The sequence below is a fragment of the Cavia porcellus genome, unplaced genomic scaffold (genome assembly GCF_034190915.1).
Source record: "Cavia porcellus strain 051 isolate PalLab524CR breed Dunkin Hartley unplaced genomic scaffold, mCavPor4.1 scaffold_1, whole genome shotgun sequence".
NCBI lineage: Eukaryota > Metazoa > Chordata > Mammalia > Rodentia > Caviidae > Cavia > Cavia porcellus.
Genome location: NW_026947484.1, coordinates 210,368,421 through 210,384,240, shown reverse-complemented (window position 1 = coordinate 210,384,240; position 15,820 = coordinate 210,368,421). Strand labels below are relative to the sequence as shown.

The window sequence follows — 15,820 nt, the reverse complement described above, 5'->3', positions numbered from 1 at the left end:
TTATCTGTACCGTGGTTCATGTGTGGTGTACACCTGGAAAGTCTAGATTCTTAAGAGGAGTCTGCGGCTGGGGTAGAAAATACCTGAGTCTAAAGTATTAACTTACTGGATCCTTAAGTTTCAAAAAAATATAAAAACATCTTGTTTTATGTAACAGAAAATTCTCGATTTCCCTAGAAAGTTATATTTGGACGTTTCTCCAGAATAAATTGGCTGGGGTAAAGCGTTTAGAGATGACCTCTAGGGGCTGCGGAAAATCCTTCAATATGTGCTCTGTGGTCTGCAGTTACTGCTCTCACCGCTAGATGGTGACCTTGCACTGGCCGGGTGAGCTGCCCTCGGACGAGAGGGAGGGGGCGTGAAATTCAACCCCAAGTGGTTGGAACCCCCCCTCCCCTCCCTGCTCCTTTTTGAAACATAAAAAGCTTTTCTTTTTTAATGTTGTGAAATAAGATGGCTCATAAAATTTGAAATAATAAAAATAAAACAATTGACTCATTGTACAGATCATTGTACAGATCATGATGAGAATATACTTGAACACCTAGTTGAAAAGCCCATAGTGAGGCGAGGAGAGTGTTTAGGGGGCTGAAGCCCGGGTGCTAGCTCACCATCAGCACTTGGCATACTTGGCAAGTGGTTTGACTTTCCAGGACTCAGGAGACACGGCCTGAGGTCTGCATTTCTAATCTTCCCCTAGTGACATCCATGCTCCGGTGCCTGTACCAAAACATTTTTAATGTGAAGCAGGCAGCAGAAGCTAATGTCACACCACTTCGTGGTCTCCTTCGAGAGGACTCCTGGCTCAGGTGTGGGCAGGTGCTCAGGGACTCAGCGTGGGCTCCCCCTGGGCAGGTGGAGGCAGCTCCCTGAGGAGGGGCATCAGCTGGCTCTGGAAGCCAGCTCTGAAGGCTGCTTTTCAGCATCTTACGTTTGCTCTGCCTCAGTCTTCGTGCCTCTCTTCTCGGTCAGGGTCTCACATGTTAGTCATATAAGACAAAATAAGAGACGTTGGTGTGCGTCTCGCACGCCTTGGAAGGATTTCTGGGTATTCTGTGGAATTCTAGGTGTTGTCTACGTGAGCTATTTGATTCTGTAGAGGTCTATTCCTCTAATTATCTTCGAGCTGTTTTTCAGTCTCTGTCAATTATAGAACTGCCTGTGTGAGGCAAATGGTTCCTGTCTGTGGAAATGCAGTTTGTCTCATGAAATGTAAGTGATTGTTGCTCTGTGGATATTGATCACATCTGTTTGTATATTCACCGTAGCAATCTTGGGTGTGTGTGTGTGTGTGTGTGTGTGTGTGTGTGTGTGTGTGGTGTATGTGTATGAATATTACTCTTTCTCTTATTAATTAAAATAGTAGAATAGGCAATGGGAAAAAGTCTTCTAATAGCAAGATATTGTTTTGTGTGTGTATATGTGTGTGTGTGTCCATTCAGATCTAGGACCATAAAAAGGTAAAGACGTAGGAAATCTTACTATCATTGGGAATTAGACTAATATTTCTGATTGAGCAGGACACTCTTACTTGTATCCCAATTTTGTATCTAAGGTCTAAAAAGAGGTCTTGTGCCATGTCTTTATCTTGTGGTAAGAGCTTATTTCCAATTCTATCATCAGGATAATTCATAATGACAATACTTTCAATTTATTCTTAATTTAAAAACCTTGCATATGGGCCAGCTTCTCCATTTATCCACAAGTGTCTGCCTTATAAAGTGATGCTATTTTATTAAGGGAAAACAATGTCCCTAGCAGGGTATACATTTTCGGGAGGCTCAAGTCACAACTGTTTTTCTCAGTTTTCTATGGGATACTAAGCAAATGCTGAGTTGCCTTTGGCAGAGCAAAAGAGAATGATTCTGTGCTTCCAAATCCAGAATTCCCAGAAGGGAGCTGTAGCAAGTGTGTTGCTTAGACTCAGAGTACTTCGTGATTACCTGATTCATTAGCAAACTGGCTAATCACCTTTCTGATATGAGAACCCAGGGAAGTGCCTGGTCCTAATTCTTGTCCATGTCTTTTCCCTACAACACAATAAATAAAATTAGGATAGATTAAGTCTGCAATTTCAGTGAGTGAAAGGAACAGATAAACAGCTGTGGAAATTTGAAGAGATCAGCTGGGAGAAAAAAATAAATTGCACCAGGGCTGGCCTTGAGTCGTGTGGGGTATATTTCTGTGACTAAATGTTCCACCTACACAGGAGTTACTGCCTTTTAGTGATTATTAAAAATAGTCAAATACTCTCTCCTCAGAGTATCTGATGAGCTTTGATCAAATTGTATTGATACTGAAGTTCTTTTTTTGGTTTGAGAATCGCCAGGAAATCTGCACACAATCTCAGTGTAATCAGTCACATGTATCCTCTATCTGATAGTTTAATTTAAAAACTTTCTCTTGACACAGTTGTTATTGGGTAGCCTTAGTATTTCTTTGGTCCCCTATGGTTTGCTCTTTGCACGGTGTGGGTTTTCTTCTCTGAACCCAACAATGGAGATGCCACAGGAGGAAAAAAGTAAGATTGATCCATCTGAACCATTTTTCATTAACTAACACAAAAAAATGTGAGCACCCTCAGGGAGATACATGTGCGTGGCTGACAGGGTGGCAAGAATGATGGATGGAGAGGGAGAAACCGATTGGCCGGCAGAGAGCTTTCCAGCGTGTCTTTTCTTTTCCTCATACTGCATTGTAGGACTCATTCCCCATCTCCATAGGCAGTGCCAGGCAGTAATGCCAGAGAAGCACTGACGCAGCTCTACGGTCAGAGAAGCCAGGGGCGACACCGCTTGGACGGCTCTGAGCATTTTCTCATGTTACCTTTTCTTTCCACCCAGTAGCAGGTATAACAGTGGCTTCCTGTTCATCTCCTGAGACGAGGACCTGGGAGGCTAAGGGAAAGCTTGGGGCTGGTAGTCGAGGAAGGGTTGAATTCTGAGTGCAAACTTTGGAGTTTCTGCCTTAAAGATTCCATTCATGTAGAGAAAATTCTGGGCTGAAATCCTTCCTTCCCTTTGCTTCTCTCAGGTAGAGATTATTTGCAAAGCCAGATGATAATGTGAAGGAAATTAAAGAACTTGTGAGAAAAACAGTAAGACATATGAGGAGTAAAAGTTCTGTGGGAGAAATTTAGCAAAATAAGCTAACTCAGAGTAAGCACAATGCACAATCATTTACAAAGGATGTTAATTATTCTTAGAGAGATAAAGGAGAATATTGCAAAATAAAGCAGAGAGAAACAAATACGAAGAGAAACCAACTAGAGATACTATGTTTCTAGAAATAATCACTGAAATACAGAACCCAGCAAAGGGGCTGCGTACCAGAATGGGCCCAGCCACGTGAGTAGACTGAAATTGTGGGACAAGAAACTTTCTTGGAAGGCACTGGAAAAAGATGGAGCAATGTAGAGAATGAAATGTAACAGGCACAGAAGATGGAGGTAGAAATGTAGCAATCCCTCTACCAAGATCAAGGAGAAGAGAGATGCTGGACTGAAAGGACACACAGAGCGTTGAGCAGGAGAGGTGGCCTCACATGGAGGCATAAGGTCTATAGTAACATTAAAGGGCATCAAAGAAAAAGAGGAAATTCTACCAGCTTTAGAGCTTAAAATGAGTCATCTCTAAAGGAACAAGAAAATCCGATTATGGCCATACTTTCCAACAGCTGTATTAGATATGGGAAAGGAAAGATTAATATCTTAAACGTGTTGAAAAAGACAGCAAAACGGGAATTTTTATAATGGGTAAAATTATTTTTAAAGGTGAGATTGAAATACAGACACTGAGGAATGAAAGAGCTTATAGTGATTAGTAGTAAGTGTTCATTTTGAAAGAACGTCTGAAGGATGTATTCCAGCTCAGAGTAAGATGACTCTGGAAGGAAGTAATTACATCCAAGAGAACTCAGTGATTCCAGGAATGAGTGAATAAATAATGAACAAATATGTCACACAAAAAGATTACTCTAAAAAAATTGACTGTGAAAATAGCTCACAATGGGTTAATCATTAAATTCTAAAGATCCAACCTCAAACGGGCCAGTTCTCCAATTACGAAGAAACATTTCAGTACTCAGAAATAATTAAGGCAACTTATATATTTATTAGATGTTAACAAATGGAGCAATAGTTATTCTTGTGTATGGGTTCTCATGTAAAAGAGCAGAACTTTTATTGGGGCATATTCCAAATTGGGAATTCTAAATTTTATAATTTGTGTCCCGTTGCTGACAGACAAATTGATTCTAAAGACTCATGAATCTCTACTGATCAACAAAAGTTAGAAGTTCATTTAAATTGCATTGGGTTTATGCACTTATTTATTATCTTTACAATACCAGCATTTTGTTTACTTAGGTTTTCTCTCAGTAAGTTTTATGATTTTCCTGGTGCAAGTCTTGTATTTGTTATGTTTAGTCCTATGTACCTTTTCATCACTACTGTGGGAATTTTCCTCTTCTCTACTATAAATTCTAGTTAATAGTAATAGAAGACAATTTGACTAGCTTTGTGGATTGAAAAATATAGACTATAATTTATATACAATAAAGTACCTAGATTTAAATGTTCAGTTTCTTAGGTTTGATAGTTGTTCACACGTATATAAGCCACAGAGAAAATATGAACTACTTCATTACTATGGAGAGTTCCCTTTTCAAGTAGCTCTACTGCCTGAGACAACCACTTTTGGGTCTTTGTCATTATGCATTGTTGTTTCCTGTTTTAAATCTCTTATTAAGTGGAGTCATATAGTACTTGCTAGGTCTGGGTTTATCCATTTACTACAATGTTTTAAGATTCATGTACCATTGTAGTGGTGCACATCAGTAATTTATTCACTTTTATAGCTGAACAGTATTCCATGGTATTAATAGATTGCTGCTTACCCATTCACTTCCCAGTAGACATTTGGGTTTTTGATTTTTATAAGCAGGGCTGCTATATACATGGCTTTCTATGATTCGTATTTTTAAGTTCGTGTAAACTAGAAGTGCAGTTTCTGGGTCATATGACATGAGTTCGCCCTCCATTTTTTATTGGTTGGATTGTTTATCTCTCTGTGCTTATTTAAAGGGATTCCAGAGTATTCTTGAGTCTTTTGTTAGATATTGTCTTCAATATTTCCCCCAGGCTTTGGCTTGCCTTTTCATTTTCTTTTGCTAGAGATGTGTTTTTTGATGAGGAGAAACATTTAATTTTGATCACGTGTAATTCATCTTTTTTTTCACAGTGAATGCTTTTTGGATCTCGACTAGGAAATCTTTGCCTGCCTAAAGTTAAGAAGGTAATTTCCTGTTTCACCTAAAGTTTTTATAGTTTTAGTTTAAAAATTTTTTTATTTTATGGAAAAAAGGTAACAAAATTTCACAATAATATAATAGGAGAATAACAATAGTTACTATATTGCATGTTGTTATTTTTTACAGTAGTTGCTCAGAGTGTAAGATAAGGGAATGAAAATTTCTCCAGTTGATATTAGCACAAATTTTATTTTCAATGAACTAGCAGAGACTAATAGTATAACTGACATGCATTTTTTCCTTTTTCCTACTGTCATCTTCCCTAGTTTTTATAAAATAAAAATTATAATTTGTGACATTTCTATTTAGTAGTGGCTCTTTCATTTTTAGCATATATTTTTCACTAAAACTTTTATCAACCTCCTAAGTTGTTTTATCTGTTTTCCAGTCAAAAGCATCACAAGGCCATAATACTCTGTGTAATCCCATAATAATCTTGGTATTGCATCTCAAGCAATTGAAAAATAGTTATTTTAAAAAGAATCAACATTTAACTACATTTACTCAGATGTTCTTTATTTTCTAGCATTCTTTCATCTGCTTTAATTCACATGTCCTTTCTATAATAGGGCATTTCCCCCAATTTATGTTAGCAGAAATTAGAATCCAAGGCATTTAGTGATTTCTTCAAGGCCATAAGACAAGCAGATGGTGAAAGTTCAAACTTCAAACTAGGTCTTCTGGCATGTTTCATGTTTGATTAATAGGGTACTGCCCTTCAACTTTTAGGTTGAATTTCCTCCAAAGGGCCATGTGTTAAAGACTTGGTTCCCAGTGTGGTGCTATAGGGAGGTGGTGAAACCTGTTCTGGGTGGGACTGTAGGGGATGGCCCTAGATGTGCCCCCCAAGGGATTGTGACATGAACTGTTTGCTCTGCCACACCTTGCCCCCACCATTGTGGTACACTTTCCAGAGACTCCATAAAATGAGGTCAGTTGATCTTGGGATGGAACACTTGGGACTATAAGCCAAAATAAACGCTTTCTCTTTAAGTTAAGTGACTCAGGTGTTTTGTTATAGTGATAAAAAGCTGATCAATACAGGTAGGGATTTCAGGTGTTGGAGGATGACGATAGGGAGGGGAGTGTAGATATGGGGTGAGGAGGAATGGAGAGTAAGGAGAAGAGTGAGGTTTAATCTCCTTCACATCACATCATGAAGGGGTGCTTCTGCAGATCACAATGACCTAAATAATTTGTCCACATTGATGAAGCATAGTATAGTCTTCAGCTTCCTCATGATCCTCCTCTTTTATACATCAATAGCAGCAAAGATTTTTGTTCTTGTATTTTGTCAAAGGTGAGAGGCATTATACAACTTCTACAGCATCTTAGGAAAATAATCTGAGAGTCCACAGTGATTGTGATCTTTATGAATGTTTGCTAGACTTGGAGTAAGTGGTAGAATATATGGAACCAGAATTGGTTGCCACAGAAACTGCAGAAGTAGAAGGGATTCTGAGAAGAGCTGTTCTTTGCAACCAGACAGATCTTTGACTGTCCTGCCTCAGACAGCATCTGCCTTTCCCCAGATCCTCTTGATCACATTAATAAATTAATTCATAGCACAGTCCCAGTCTATGATGCAGCTTCTTTCTTGATCCAGTGTTATTCAGAATGCGCTCAGAGGATCTCAGTATCTATTGAGTGAAGAAAAGAAGGAAGGAAAGAAGGAAGGAAAGGAGGGAAGGAGGGAAGAAAGGAAGGAAGGAGGGAAGGCAGGCAGGCATAAGAGAATCCTGTTTTGACCAAATGCAAGCCAGGTGATGTGCACATTTATGGACTTCAGTTTTTGCATTTGTAAAGTTGGATAGCACCTAAATACTTGACTGGGAGAATTTTTGGTATAATTATGTGAAATCACAGGGTAACGTCATAGTATATCATACAAATACAGCAAGAGCTGCAAATACATATACAGTATTGCCTCCTTTATTTCCTGAGATGAATTGTTCAAGTTGTTTAACATTAGAAATCAGACTGGGATGTTTCCCTGTTGTCTGTAGTAGATATATATTTTGAGGGAGATTAATGTACACATAAAATTCCAAGGATGTATATTTCTTGCAGGTTCTGGCCTGGTAAAATTGAATCTGGTAAAAACCTGTGCTTCTGTGGTTGCGGGTTTAAATGACCACATAGACTCGTATGTTTACTTGTCTGATTCTGAGTTAATTTTAGTGGAGAGAGGAAGGTGTTCTTCTAAACTGTGTAATGCTGCTGCACACACTTCCCAGAAGCTTAATCAATCTACACTGTATGAAAAGTGATGCTTGAGCTGTTTTGCGGATGATGTTTTGCCCAGCAGACACTAGGCAGGGTGCACGGCATGTGCAAAGGCACAGCTTCCTGGAAGACAGGGTGTGCTCCAGAAGAAAGGTTTTTGAAGGGCGGTGAGTCACTGAGAGTTGGGGCTGGGAGAAGAGCTCCTCTCCTCTCCTCTCCTCTCCTCTCCTCTCCTCTCCTCTCCTCTCTTCTCCTCTCTCCTGTTTTCTCTCTTTTTTCTTCTCCTTCTACATTTTCTTTTTCTTTATCCCTCCTCTCTTCCTTCCATTTCATTTTTTTTTCTTGTTTGTACTGAGGATTGGACCCAGAGCCTTCACACAGAGCTATATCCCTTGACTTTATTTTTAAGCTGCGAGGCAAGGTCTCGTTAAGTAGCTAAGTTGTCAAGACTGGTTGAACTTGCCATTCTCTTGCCTCAGCCTCTCTGTGCTGTGATTACAGGTGTGCACCATGATACCCTGCAGGGAGTGGGTTTCTGGAGTGGGAGGCTTCAGAGAGGAGAAGGATATTTCTGAGACCTCGAGATCAGAATGCAGTTACAGGCTATGGAAGTCCATGGCAGTGTGAGGAATGAGTCAGATCATTGTAGGCTGAAGCCGAGAAGGACTGATGGCTGCTGAGACACATGATGGAATCACACCAGCCACCTCTACTTCTTCATGAATTCCACCACTGAGATCTGCAGCAGGTCTGCACGTGGAATACTGACCAACAGTGCCTCTTTCCTATTCCTGTCTTAAATCTGTCCAGCATTCATGGGGCCACCCAAGCTGTGTCTCTGAGCTCCACCAGCACCCCTCAAACAGCATCTCAAGGCATGTGGTATGTGCATTGGAGGTGCAGCCCTCCCTGGGAAGGACCCAGCCAACTCTGCGTACTGAGGTGGGGTGATTCACGTTCAAGATTGGGTGGTCAGGACCCTTGGACTTGTAGCCCCCTTGACTCCTTGCCTGTGGGTGGAATGTGGCCAGAGGGCTTAGTGGGGCTCTGTACAGCAAAGGGGCTTGCTGTTGAGGTCTAAGGGCACCTGGGCTCACATATTGCTTCGTTACCAACCAGCACTAATTGTGAAATGAATGATTGCAGCAGAAAAAATGGCCTAGAGTTTGAAATGGTCTTATTGTCTTCAAACAAATACACTATTTTAGGGATGAACAAAGATACATTTATTCTCCTATTGAGGAGAGACCTTAGAATTTTGACTCTTTTTAGCCACGTTGATCCATAGTTGATTTTGGCCCGTGACTCAGGGCTCTCCTGGCAGAGTACAGTTCATGGGCTTGGTTTCTCTTTCCTTGCCTCTAGCTGAACTTAACTTGCACCCCAGGTAGGGGACCCTTGTTTAGGGTCAGGAGGAGAAGTGGCCTTAGTAACAATGCTCCGTGGTCCTTTGCCATTTGAGTAAATTCGTACCATCAAGGCCTTAGTGTGACCAGCAAGCTCCTGGATGTTTGGTGCCTGGGCAGCTGCAGGCCCTGTATTGCTGCCAGGGGTGCCCAAGCCAGGTCAGAGCCCTTCAGGAAGGCTAAGACTGGTGTTTCAGTTGCTCTGCTTTTCTGTAATTCAATCAGCTAAATCGTAGTCCAGACTGTAACTCTGGGACCTGAATTCTCCTCTTATTCTACCATTGCCAGTTGCGAGATCCTGGAGACCTTCACATTGCAGTTATTTCTTTTGTAACAAGGAAACCTTATCATCTTACCTCACAGAAATGTTTGGAGGATCTAATGAGCCAGCGCAAGCCCAAGTCTTCGGGAATGTGTAAAAGCCCATTGAAATATAAGAGACTATTATCACTGTTGCGTGAGCCATGTATCATGTCCTGGAAAACAGCTTTGCTGCAGGGAGGGTGGAGAGGAGGGCTGTGGAGGGCTAGGGTGGAGGCTGGGCCCCAGGAGGCTAGGAAAGGAGCAGGGTGAGGTGGGGAAGCTGTTAAAGGAAATGAAAAGTAACTGGAATTCAAGAGCTCTAGGGTTAGATCCTAGGCTAGGCATCCACACATGCCATTCAATTAACACCACAATATTTAGGTGTTTTTCTTTCTGCTTATTTCTCATCATTTTTCTTAAAACGGAAATTCAAATAACCTAATTTCCTGAACATTATTTGTCTTGTCTCTTACTACTCTTCTGAGTCTCTAATCTCAGCTCCAGCCCACTGGATGTTTTTCTGGAACATTCCGACCACGTGTCCATTCAAGCCTGAGCACTTGTTGGCTCATTATGCACACATCTCACTTGAAGTCAGAAGTCATCTTGTTAGAGAGACCTTTATGTTTAATACAGTATCTTGATGTTTAATAATGTATTTTTCCTCCTGGTATTATTTTCGTTACCTGTCATTATTGATTAGTATCAATGCATTTACTTATTTAGCTTGGGTGATTTGTCATCTTTACTAGAATGTGAAGTCTTCAAACGCTAATGTTTTTGTCTATTTACTACTATACTTCCAGTAATAGGAAAGGGGTTTGTGTTATAATAGGAACTCAATAAATATTTGTCAAATGAATGAATAAATGAGTAGAACCTAAATTGTGTGAGCTTATTCACAATTAGATTTTGGTTTCTGGAGGTGGCTACCAGTGATATACTTAAACCTAACACCAAACATTTGCAGAATTCCAAATGTTAGTACTTATATCCTTTGATTAAGTTCTCTCTCTCAAAATGTTTGTTCTTGAATTTTGATCTAAAGCTGTTCACTGAAATACGTAGAAAGCCAAGCTGCCTTAAGTGTTCCAAATGTCCACAGGTGTGATACATCAGCCTGATTGACCCACAACCAATGCTCCTTCAGCTCAAGGGAAATGGTGGTATCCTCCGGCCACTTGCTCAAGCAGCTCAAGCACTTGCGTGGCTGTGGCATTTGGGGCTTAAATTGAAAGTCGCTCACAAGGAACAATGTATAGGAGAGTTTGGCTGCAGTCTCTGGGGGGCTGTGGTTGGTAAAGGGTTCCCATCACTTCATGGACAGAGGAGGTCTATTCTTACTAGTATGTTAATAGTTTTTTTCTTTTCTTTCTTTCTCTTTTCTTTCCCTATCCTTTCTGGTTTTTTTTTTTTTTTTTTTTTTGTCTTTTTGAGACAGGGTCTCACTATGCAGTTCAGGATGGCCTTGAGCTCACTTTGCAGACTGGGCTGGTCTGGAACTTGCAAGGATCCTCTTGCCTCAGCCTCCCCGGTGCTGGGATTACAGGCTTACACCAGCACACTCTGCTTGTTTCCCTCTTTCTCAACCTCTTTTTTTCTTCCCCTCCCTTTTTTTATATTTTTCTCTTTTTCTATCAATCCCTTCCCCTTCCCTTCCCTTTCTATTTCCTTCTAAATCTATTTAGGGGAGAGGGTTTGCAGGTTCCTTAAGGAGATTTAAAAGCACATTCTAGGGCGAGACACAATATAGCTTCTCCTAATTGTGAAAAAATTTAACACCTTTCCTGGCCAAGTTACATGTTTACCTACCTATGTGGTTACTAACTTTAGTGCAACTGATTTTTCCTTTTCTAGTGGAGCATTTTGAGTAAACAAAGATTGGGAATCAATACAAATCATGAGGAGAAGAATGTGAATTCTTATAGCTTTTTAAAGTTCTTATAAAACCAGCCTTGGTATTTAATTATCCTGAATGGGTGGTATTTTAGGTTGACCTCTCAATTAGGTGAGCTGGCTCTGTTTAAGTGGTGTGTGTGTGTGTGTGTGTGTGTGTGTGTGCGTGCACGTGTGCTGCCAAGTTCCATGATTTAAGGAGAGAATTATGGATGAGCTCCGGCTGGAAGTCACAGCTGAATTCTAGATCTCCATTGCTCACCCTCAGCCATGTGACCTTGGCCAAGTGTCCTCCTTTCTTTATGTCTTTGCTTTTTTATCTTTGAATGAGAGCCCTTGATCAAGAAGTCCCTGGTGTCTGTAATTCTGTGCCTGTGTGCAATGGAGAGTGAGTCAAGACTGTGCTGAGTAGTGGATGGTTCTGGGTACAATTCTCTTCCTGCTCTGGGCTGACCACTGAGCTGACCAATAAGGAGGGAAAAGAATGAGTGTCTTCTTCCTGGAACACAAAGTCTTCTCACTTGGTAAATTGCAGGAAACTGGGGTTGTGGTTGGTCAGAGTCTTACCAGGGGCCTTGTGTGCTCTTCACCTCTTAATTTCTTGACTGCTATCAGGAAAGCACCACACTGTTTGGTGGATTCATATTTTGGAAATAAGAAAAACTTTGCAGTACAGCTTTGGCTGTTTGTGAAACAACATAGTCTTCTCCGGCCAAACTCCATCTTTACGTACTCACTAACACCTGGCAGTTTAAATGACTTCAGCTAATGACACATGGGGAAAAAAAAATCACTTGAAATTTCTTCAAATGCAGAGCTAACAAACATTCTTTGCATCTTATTATGTGGAGAATAGCACTGCAAGTAAGATGATTTTACATGATAGTCTCCTTTGTGTGTACTTAACAGAAATATCTTAAAGTTCAAGCAATTCTGTGTTATAAAGAAAATAGAAGAAAACAAGCAAGAACACAGCAGACAGAGCTCTTATCGCTTGTTTGAGTCACTTTCTTTGTTGCTGACACCAATAACGTCTATGACTCTGAAGTCTATCAAACTGGCAATCCAGTTTAACTGTTACACTCATCTTGTGTCCCACTGGTTTCATCCATGGGAGAGGATTCAGGCTGACTCAGGTCGGGGTCAGGCTGACTCAGGTCACCACCCAACCATTTCCTTTAATCCAGCCCCCTTTCACTTTCCTGGCTGGAAGAGCCTGCCTGCCCCTCTGGAGGCTGAATGTGGTAGGGGCTCATCGTGAGACTGCTTGCAGCCAGGGAGCTGGTTAATGGGTGGGAGAAATGGTCTTTCCTTTGAAAAGACAGATGAATGGAAATAAAGACCTTCTTACTGTTTCTGGATTTGATCACGACTGCACGTGGTATCCTGAACTGCAGAAGCAACCTTGCTACCCTGGGAGGACAGGTCCTGAGTCCTTGAGATCATCAAGTTTCTTGTGTAAGCCAGGATGATATTATGTAATTGTGTTGTTTAAATTCTTCGTTGCAGGAGTTTTTGCTTCTTGTAGCTGAAAACATTATGTTTTTTGCTACCAGGAATTGAACGCAAGACCTTGTGCTTACCAGACAGGTGCTTATGTGGCCAAATTATACCCCTGGCCCACTGAAAACATTTTTGACAAATTTTGACCAATAAGCAGAACTTCACAGTTGAACTTTATTGTGTGCTGACATTTATTTAGTGTATTTAGTGGACTAGGGTGTATTTAAATACACAAATCAACACAACATTCTGCATATTTTTCTGCTCTCTCCAGTTCCCCTTCCTATGTAGAAACTGAGTATTCTTTTCTTGCTTGGGCGTTTCTAAACTTTCCTAGGAAAACAAAGTCCTTGATCAACCCAGAGGTAGAGGCCATCATTTACAGAAATCATTTCCTGATTTTCTTATGAGTGCCTTATGATGCTGGACTAATTTAAACACAGTGACACTTGTGGGAAGAGCTACAGCATGTTGACCAGGCACGATTTCCTCCTAGCTTTCTCCCTCCTTCCAAAAACAAGGTCTGAAGATTTCCCTGTTTCGATGCACAGGGCCCTGTGATGAAGCAACACAGTCCAGTGCCACTCTCTGCCTTACTGCTGTGTGCTGCAAGGTAAAATCAATGGACACTCTTAGTTACTCTTTTTACTCTGCCCCCAAGAGCTTCTAGATTTATCCATTTAGTTGCTTTGTTATGGCCCTTCCAAGAAAGACCCTAAGTTCTCTGACTCTTCTTTGTAATTCTGTAAGCTGGAGGAAGGGGAGAAGAGAGAGACCAGGAAGAGGCCATCGAGAGGATAAGGCTGGGGGAGGGAAATGTTTGAGACAAGGGTGCGGTGCAGGGTGAGGCTTGGCAGGAGGAAAACATGCAGGGCTCGAATTGACACTGTTTGCACCCGGATGGCCCCATGGACATTTGCAGCTGGCGTCCATTCTGAGAGATCAGTACCTGGGCTGAACCAGCTGGTAATATTTTAACTCTCTTGAGCCTAGAGATAGGGGTACTGTAAGAGATCTTTGAGTGTCATTAGTCCTTTAATGGTGTTTGAGAATTGAAATAAAAGATTAAAGAAACCTTTTATTATTTCTTGTAGTGGTTTGAAACTTCTTTCTGCAGTGCTGGGGATTGAACCCAAGAGCTTTCCACATGCTAGGAAATGCTCGACCACCAAATAACTCTCCCAATCCTATTCTGAAGCTTCTTTTGATGTGTGTGTGTGTGTGTGTGTTTCCATTTGGGTCACTACTTTGGGGCTGAGCCACCATGCTAGAGGGACAGCTTTAGACTTGTTACCTGGACAACTTCTCTTAGGAACGAGGGATTAATATATTGGCTTCTAGTGGTTTTTTCCCCTACAGGAAATGTAGGAAGTATTCCAACACACAGAAGTGTGGGACATATTTCTTTCCCTTGAGACTCATCTAAAGGGAATTTAGCTGTCCAAAAATGTGTTTTCTTATTTAAGAAAAGTCCCATTTCTTGCCAGCCAGCATCGTAGTGACAGAGTGCTAGGAGGGGGTCTTTGGAGCCCCTTGGTGTGTATTTGTCTCTGAATATATTCTTTCCAGTCAGAGGCACAGTCTTTTAAGCCAATGTGTCATTAGCAGCTATGTTGTGAGATAATTACTACTCAATCATATTTATAATTTAACTTCTACTTGGTTTTGAGTCCAAATTCAGAAATACTTTGCCTCTGGCCACAGTAAGAAAGAAGAATGACTGCAGATGGATCTGTGACAGCCCAATAGCACAGCAAACTGAGGCATGGAAGAAAATGCTAGATGCAAATCCATTGTTTTCAGAGAACTTTAGGTCGGTGCTGTCCAATACAAATGCAATGCAAACCACAAATGCATGCCACATATGTAATTTTCAGTGTTCTAGAAGCACATAAATTTGTAAAAAGAAATAGGTGAAACTAATTTTAAATGCATTATATATTTGTCTCAATATAACAAAATGGTATTATTATGTTATGTAATCAACATAAGAATTATTGAGCTATTTTACAGGCTTTTTTTGTACTCAGTACTTTGAAATCCAGTGTGCATTTACACTTGTATCTCAGTTCAGGCTGTTGCAAGCCAAGTGCTTAGCAGCCACATGTGGCTAGTGGGCACAGTGCTAGATGGCAAAACTCTAGACTTTTTTTAAAGGTGGTTTTCTTTCTTTGTTTCTTTGGGTCATGCTGAAACTATTTAAAAGGAAAATTTCATTTGATGCCCACAATATACGGAGGTGGTACCAGGCGAGATGGGCAGAGATGATTGCTTTTTCTCCTGGCTATACAGGGACTTCCTCATTAATAGAATTGGGATCAACTTTTGAAATGTTTGCCAAAGGGCAAGAGGAGGAAGGACTGATTTTGACATTGCAAGAAGATATTCAGACAGGAGACTCAGAGCTTTGTGGGCTGGCCAAGGTACAGTGCTTGGTGAAATTTATGGTGCATATTTATGATTCAATTATTTGGATGGGGTCATTTATGAGGATAGATGTGGGTAGTGTGGTTATTTATCAGGAACAGTATGCTGTCAGGGAATGAGTTCTAGACTGAATGTCAGGAGAGGTGGTTACTAGTCCAGGCACTGGTCTGGGAGGAAAGCAGAAATGAATATGCACTGCTTTCATAGTTATAAAACTGGCCACTTCATGACTGTCTCCTTATCTGCTTCCCGTGATGAGGCTAACATTTAGTTACATGGCCAACATTAGTTTATAGAGAAGAAGCTGGGGCTGGAGAGGTTGAGTCCTGGCTGATTATGGAAGTTTCAGCTCTATTTAATTCCCAAGATGTGATGACTTTAACAAAATACACATGCATATCAAATAATAGGGATCTTTTCTGTTATTTAGGATTCAACCAGAGAAGCAGAGTTATGAGGACATAGGTGTGTAGGCCTACACACACAGCTGGTAAATATTCATTGGTGGGACCTGGTATGTATGGTTGGGGGCTGGCTGAGCACTCTCTGTAAGGAAGTTGTTTCCACATCTGATGCTGAGGCCAAATGTCCTAAGGCACAGTGTAATCACTCAGGAAAGCTCATGAGCATGCTGTAGGGATGGTGCAAGGTGCCACTCCAGGGAGACAAAGGGAAGACTGTCTCCATTCCTGTTGCTCTAATCTTGGTGACAGAACTATCCTGGAGAAGTTGGACCATTCATCAAGAAG

General features: G+C 41.0%; 1 long non-coding RNA gene across 1 annotated transcript in view; it reads left to right on the top strand.

Annotated features, from left to right (window-relative positions):
- The first annotated feature begins 970 nt into the window (after window positions 1-970).
- LOC134471074 (uncharacterized) overlaps window positions 971-15,820 on the top strand; it is a 64,046-nt gene continuing 49,196 nt past the window's right edge. The window contains exons 1-2 of the long non-coding RNA XR_010040423.1: window positions 971-1,212; window positions 5,241-5,294. This is a non-coding gene — a long non-coding RNA (uncharacterized LOC134471074). The remainder of the gene's footprint in view (window positions 1,213-5,240; window positions 5,295-15,820) is intronic.